We start from the raw sequence: 7,198 nt of genomic DNA on the forward strand, positions 1-7,198 counted from the left end.
AGCTCGTGATGGCCAGGTGTTGTCAGATTGGAGGGTTTTGACTAGTAACCAAGGGGACGCATTCCTAAGAAAGATCCCTAACCCCTTTCAGCTCAGTTGATGGCCAGGTGTAGTCAGATTTGGGGGTTGATTTGACTAGTAACCAAGGAGACGCATTCCTAACAAAGATCCCTAACCCCTTCCAGCTCAGTTGATGGCCAGGTGTAGTCAGATTGGAGGGTGGATTTGACTAGTAACCAAGGAGACTCATTCCTAACCCCTTCCAGCTCAGTTGATGGCCAGGTGTAGTCAGATTGACGGGTGGATTTGACTAGTAACCAAGGAGACGCATTCCTAACCCCTTCCAGCTCAGTTGATGGCCAGGTGTAGTCAGATTGGAGGGTGGATTTGACTAGTAACCAAGGAGACGCATTTCTACCTGATAAAGGCTCATCAAATTTCACACAACCACGATTTAGTTTTCAAAGTGTGAATTGCCCGGTTCCCTCAGGTGAAAAATAAACGTCAAAAGTAGTCACGAAGAAGTGCGAGGGAGCCGCCTAGGCCTACAAGGTTTTCTTTCTTGTAACTGGGAGCTACTTCATTCAACCCGGAAAATTAGGATGAAAGACTGAGTAGGAGAGGAAGGGAGAGAGGAGAGGTGGAAGGAAGGAAGGAAGAAAGGGAGGGAGGGAGGGAGGGAGGGAGGGAGGAAGGAAGGAAGGAAGGAAGGAAGGGAAGGGAAGAGAAGGGACAGGAGGGAGGGAGGGAGGGAGGGAGGAGAGGTGGAAGAAAGGAAGGAAGGAAAGAAAGAGAGGGAAAGAATGAAAGAAAAAGAAAGGCGGAAGATATAAAGGAAGGAAGGAAAGATGGAAGGAAGGAAGGAAGGATGGAAGGAAGGATGGAAGGAAGGATGGATGGAAGGAAGGAAGGAAGGAGGGAAGGAAGGAAGGAGGGAAGGAAGGAGGGAAGGAAGGAGGGAAGGAAGGAAGGAAGGAAGATTTTTAAAAGGCCTAATCATCTCACCTGGGTCCTGTGCTGGCTAATTGCTAAGGTGAGGAGCTGAGAGAGAGAGAGAGAGAGAGAGAGAGAGAGAGAGAGAGAGAGAGAGAATCAATGAAACGAACGAAAGCATGGTAGGAGAGAGAGAGAGAGAGAGAGAGAGAGAGAGAGAGAGAGAGAGAGAGAGAAGAAACGAAAGCACGGTAGGAGGTGTGTGTGTGTGTGTGTGAGAGAGAGAGAGAGAGAGAGAGAGAGAGAGATGAAGTTACCACCAGTTTAACTACTTATTTATCTATCCTTTTCCATCTCTGCCATCCATCTATCTAACTTTACCTCTAACAGTCTATCTATCTACCCATGTATCTATCTACTTACATCTACCTGTTTATATCTATCTATCTGCCCAACCATCCACCAATCCATTCATTTATTTACACATCTTTTATTATCTATCTATCTCTTTAGTTACCTATCAATCTGTCACTCTATCTCTATCTATCTATTTATCTATCCATCTCTTTTGTTACCTATCTATCAATCTATCTCTTCAGTTACCTATCTATCTATTAATCTATCTATCTATCTATCTATCCATCCATCTCTTTTGTTACCTATCTATCTATCAATCTATCTATCTTCAGTTACCTCTATCTATTAATCTATCTATATCTATCTCTTTAGTTACCTATCTATCAATCTATCTATCTATCCATCTCTTGTTACCTATCAATCAAACCATCTATCAATCTATCTATCCATCCCTCTCTCTTGTTACCTATCTATCATCTACCTACATCTATCTATCCATCTATCTATTTCTATCTATCCCCCGTCAGCTGAGTAAAGAAAATTCATCGTCGTACTGAAAGGGTTGATATTTTTCACATTTTGCTTTTTTTTTTTTTTTTTTTAGGATGAACGGAGATCATGTGGAAGCGATAGGGAGGGAGGAAAACAGGAGGGAGGGAGGGAGAGAGAGAAGGAGGAAGGAAAGGGAAGGAGGGAGGAAAACAGAAGGGAGGAAGAGAGGGAAGGAGAAGGAAGGTAACTGGAAGAAAGGAGGGGAGAGGGAAGGAGGAAGGAGAAGGAGGGAGGGAGGGGGAAGGAGGGAGAGGGAAGGAGGGAGGGGAGGGAAGGAGGGAGGAGAGTGAGAAGGAGGGAGGAGAGGGAAGGAGGGAGGGTGGAGAGGGAAGGGGGGAGGGAGAAGGAAGGAGGGTGGAGAGGGAAGGAGGGAGGAAGAGGAAAGATGATTGGAAGGAAGAAAGGAGGGAGGAGGGAGGAAGAACCAACGGAAGGAAGGATGGGAAGAAGGCTGGAGGTAAAGTAAGTTGGAAGGAAGGGAGAGTGAAGGGAGGGAGGGAGGAAAAGAGGGAGGAAGGGTGAGAGAAGGGAGGAGAGAGGGAGGGATGGAGAATGAAAGGATGAAAAGACAGGAGAGACGGAATGTGGAAACAAGAAAGGATGAGGGAAAGAGGTTGGAGGGCAAGCAGGAAGGAAGAAGGGAGGGAAAAAAGGAAGAAGGGAGGGAAAGAAGGAGAGAAAGGAGGGAGAGGAAGGAAGGAGAGAGGTGAGGGAGGGAGGGAAGCAATGCACGGAGTAAAGCACTGTAAAAGTGAGAGTTGACAATTCTCCTAAATAAATATAAAGACAAACATATAGAGTGTAAAAAAGACAAACAAACAGACAGATAAACAGGTAAACTTAAATATAGATACAGATATCGATAGTCAGACGAATCCAGACAGGTAAACAAGTCCATACATAAAATAATAATAATAATAATAATAATAATAATAATAATAATCTCAAATGAACTGATAAACTAAAACTGACAGGCAAATCGGCCATAATCGTTCCCCACCCCCCCAAAAAATATCAAACAGTCCTATTCCTTCTAACCCCTCGTGGTAATGCTCGAAGTTACCGCAGTCCACTCGTGCTGAATTATATATCAACTATAAATTTAAATCCGAAACCTCTCCCTTAGCAAACAAATAGCTTTTAAATAAATCAACATAAAGCAGCTACTAATAGACAATTCAATCACCTGTGAATACAATTAAACACGCATACGAATACAGAAAATTCAATCAAAAATTAATAAAACACGCATACGAGTATCAATAAATTCAAATACGCTCGCTCTCCGTCTCCCTCCCTCCCGCTCCATCCCCCTCCTCTTCCTCCTCCTCTCTCTGCCTTGACTGTTGACTATATACAGGCGGGCAGGGCGGCTCAAGCTCCACTGGTCTCTCCTCTCCTCTCATATCAACCTTCATCAGCTTCCCTAATCTTGCCCACCTCACAACCCAACCCGCCTTCCCGTTCCCCTTCGCTCCCAGATCGTTTGTTTACAAGGTCTCCAGGGGCAACGGCCATGACTATTTCCACCCGACCACTTTCAAATTCAAATCCATCCACTTCCCTCCATAAGTTGGCTAGTCGAGAATAAATGGCTAGAAAGGAGTAAAGGATAGATTAGGAGTTATTTCAGGGACGTAGGGAGCGATGCAATGTGGTCCCGGGCGAATGGTTGAGCGAAAATTGGAGTGACCGCGCGCGCCCTGTCCATCATCCTCGTTAACGCGGGAAAATTGAAGTTTGCGCGCCAAGATGAGGTTCTGGCGGGAAGCTCGGGCACTGAGATTTGGCGCCGCGGATTGGAGAAGGGAGGGAAGGCGAGATGGAAGGGAAGGGAGAGAGAGGGAGAGAGAAGGAAGGATGGGAGGAAAATGAAAGGGAAGAAAGGTGTGGGGACACGGAAGGGAAGGATATGAGAAAAAAAAAAGGGAGGGAAAGCAGGTAAAAAGGGAGGAATAGGAAAGGAAGGGGAAAGAGAGGGAAACGAGAAGGGAGAGAGTAAAGGCAGGTAAAGACTGACGGAATGGGAGAAGGGAGGGAAGGGGAGAGAGAAGGAAGGGAAGGGGAGAAAGAAGGAAGGAAGGGAAGGGGAGAAAGAAGGAAGGGAAAAGGAGGAAAAAGGAAGGAAGGGAAAAGGAGGAAAAAGGAAGGAAGGGAAAAGGAGGAAAAAGGAAGGGAAAAGGAGGAAAAAGGAAGGAAGGGAAGGGGAGAAAGAAGGAAGGGATGGGGAGAAAGAAGGAAGGGATGGGGAGAAAGAAGGAAGGGAAAAGGAGGAAAAAGGAAGGAAGGGAAGGGGAGAAAGAAGGAAGGGAAGGGGAGAAAGAAGGGAGGGAAGGGGAGAAAGAAGGAAGGGAAGGGGAGAAAGAAGGAAGGGAAGGGGAGAAAGAAGGAAGGGAAGGGGAGAAAGAAGGAAGGGACGGAAAGGGGGAAAGATAGATGCCGGGGAGGAAAGAAAAAACAGAAGGGGAGGAAAAGTGAAAAGAGGAAAGGAAGAGGAGAGAGAATAAAGGGAAGGAGAGAGTATGAAGGGAGACAATGAATGGAAGGAGAGGAAAGGAAAGAGATACGAGGAGGATGGGAAGGAAGGAGGAGAGAATGGAGGAAGGATGAATGGAGAAGGAATATAAAGCAAGGAGTGGAGAGAGAGCGAGAGCGAGAGAGAGAGAGAGAGGGGGGGGGGTGAGTTAGGGTCAATTCAAACCAGTGATGGAGTGTGAGATAGCTCCTGTATTGATCACACCTTAATATATACACCAGAGAGAGAGAGAGAGAGGGGGGGGGGTATAGCATCCTAGCCCAGTTACAGTAAAGATACATGTGAATCTTTTTTTCATACTTTCTCCACAAAATTCCATACCTCACTTTCACTTCTAAAATTACATGCACACCACCTTACTTCTGTTAGCCAGGAAATCATTTACAATGCTGGGTGGTAACCATATAGCCAACCCATACACGTTCCCTACGTGTCAGCAAGTGGGTTGGCACAGAGTTAGTGCCCCTCCCTGTAACACAACTGCTGTAAATCAAAGTTAAAAAGCCACCTCTCACAGGATTATGGCATCTGGCTATACACAAAAAATATCTCCACAGTTCACACTGTGAAGAGTTTTGGAACCTTTTCAATATATTACATAGCTACTCTACCGTTAATACAGCTACACTATAACCTAGTAATTAAAACTACAGTAAATCGACATTTCACAACAATATTAGTAAAAGAACGGAAATTAGTAATCCAATTTATTCTACAAGGTCATACAACAAAGATAAATTTCTACAACTTTTTTTTTTTTTATTATTTTTTTTTTTTTACAAGTTTCTTCAGCTTTGTAGACTACTGTTTTTACTCTACCTTGGTCCAGATTTTGCCATTTAGCTGCCTATATCACATATATGGCTGAAAAAGATAATGCTATGGCTCTGCATCCTTTCCACAGCACTTCTTCATGATTAGCATTATAGTCTAGTGTTACCTATTGCTACAACCCAACACTGAAGACGGAGAGATGGTAATTTTAGGCCAAGTTAGAGTAAAAAGGCTATAGTTTTTCTCTGTAGTGTAACTACTGTACCAACTCACAAAAATTACTACTACTGCTCATCACCTATCAATTAAAAGCTACACACGCACAAAAAATAATAGTAGTAGTAATAATAATAATAATAATAGTAATAATAATAATAGGGGCCTGGTGGTTTAGTGGGTAATTACAGAGCTCCAATCAGATTGAGCCAATGAAGGTTTATATCCAAGCGATGGTTGGGGTTTTATTGCTCACATAATGCCGTTCAGGGATGAGTGAAGCTGGTCACTCTCATCTTAAATGTCGCGACCAACTTTCCTAGCCCCGGGCTCCTACACTCCTCATGGGGCAATGTAGGATTAGATGATGATGATGATAGTAATAACAATAACAATAATAAAGAAAAATAATAATAATTCTAGAGCTCAAATTTTTGACAACCAAGACCAAAGGACTTTCAGAGAGAGAGAGTGAACAAGATAAGTCAAAATGGTGAGAGAACTGATCACTAAACTACAAAGACTAATTTCTTTATCTACTGGCACAATTTTTGTACTATTTCTTTTTAAATCAGTTTCTTAATTCTATAGTCAATATCTTAACTCCTTCCCGTTAGGGGTGCTTGTAAATAATTGCTGTGGTGAGTGACTGGCTGATGCACTGTGTGAGGTCACGTAGGGATGTTTTAATACTACCACTCACAGCAAAGTTATTATTCATCGAAGAGAGCTCAATCTGGTCTTGTTTTGATGCTTAGTAATTGTACTTTACCACACTATGCTCAAAAAAGGAATATATGCAAAATAATAAATGCAGAAAATATATGCAAAATAATATATGTAGAAAAAGCGAGCAAAATTCTGACATGCAGTCGCATGGAGATGTTTTACTACTCCCGCTCGTAGCAATGTTACTAGCCATTGTATACACCTCAACTTCATCTATTTTCAAAGCTTAGCAACTGTACTTTATCATACTATGTTCAAAAAGGCAATAAACACAAAACAAAATGCTAAAAAAAGAGAGTAGAATTTAGCCAACATGCACAAATTTTATGCTTTAAATAAAATTCTGCCAAATAAAACAAAACTGTTCAAGATTGAATAACATTTTTTGCTCCATGACATAGCTGAATAAATTTCCTTCCTACGATGTACAATTTATTGTACCTGGAGCAATAATACTGCAGAAACATGGAAATGAACAGGAAGACGTTCGGATGACAGCTTCGGCCATCATCCAAACGTGTGAGCCTCAGAAGCCAATGACGGCCATCATTGGTATGTGAAAGGGTTAACCAAATATTCAAGGTCAATGCTATCCTTGCAACAGTTTAGTATCGTCATCACTGCTTTATGGCATGTTTTAAAGTTGCAAATCTTCAGTTAAATCTGTATTATCTCATATATTCATTTAATTATTTTAATAGCTGCTTTGATGCTGGAGTGAGATGCCTTCATGTGGTGGCACTGATACAAACCAGAAGCCCTCCTGCCCAGTTATACAAATGTCTTTCAACTCCCTCTCTATCCCCAGAAAAGAAGGATGGTGGACAACATCAGCCTGCAGCCCACCAGGTTCACATTTCACATGAACCTGGGGCTACAACTACTGCTAATAATAATGACTGTTTCTGCTTTTCTGTATACTGTGTTCATTAATGTCCTTGATTGTTAGTTCTACATAAACAAACAATACAGTAGTGTAATTACCAGTATAATGGTGTATTAACTTTATTCTAGCCTGGAAAAGACCCCTAACCAATTATTGTGCAGCTGATAGCCAAGTATAGTCAAACTCATGGATTGATCTGACTACTGTAGTAACCT

The 7,198-nt window shown here is 42.6% G+C and overlaps 1 pseudogene across 1 annotated transcript in view; it reads right to left on the reverse strand.

Annotated features, from left to right (window-relative positions):
• LOC145390739 (trans-1,2-dihydrobenzene-1,2-diol dehydrogenase-like) overlaps window positions 1-3,360 on the reverse strand; it is a 29,866-nt pseudogene extending 26,506 nt beyond the window's left edge. Inside the window, exon 1 of the transcript XR_013895703.1 lies at window positions 3,283-3,360. The product of XR_013895703.1 is annotated as a trans-1,2-dihydrobenzene-1,2-diol dehydrogenase-like (transcript). The remainder of the gene's footprint in view (window positions 1-3,282) is intronic.
• Between the last annotated feature and the right edge of the window lie 3,838 nt (window positions 3,361-7,198).

The sequence above is a fragment of the Coenobita brevimanus genome, chromosome 15, assembly GCF_032717465.1.
Source record: "Coenobita brevimanus isolate Jiangsu-jjx chromosome 15, ASM3271746v2, whole genome shotgun sequence".
NCBI lineage: Eukaryota > Metazoa > Arthropoda > Malacostraca > Decapoda > Coenobitidae > Coenobita > Coenobita brevimanus.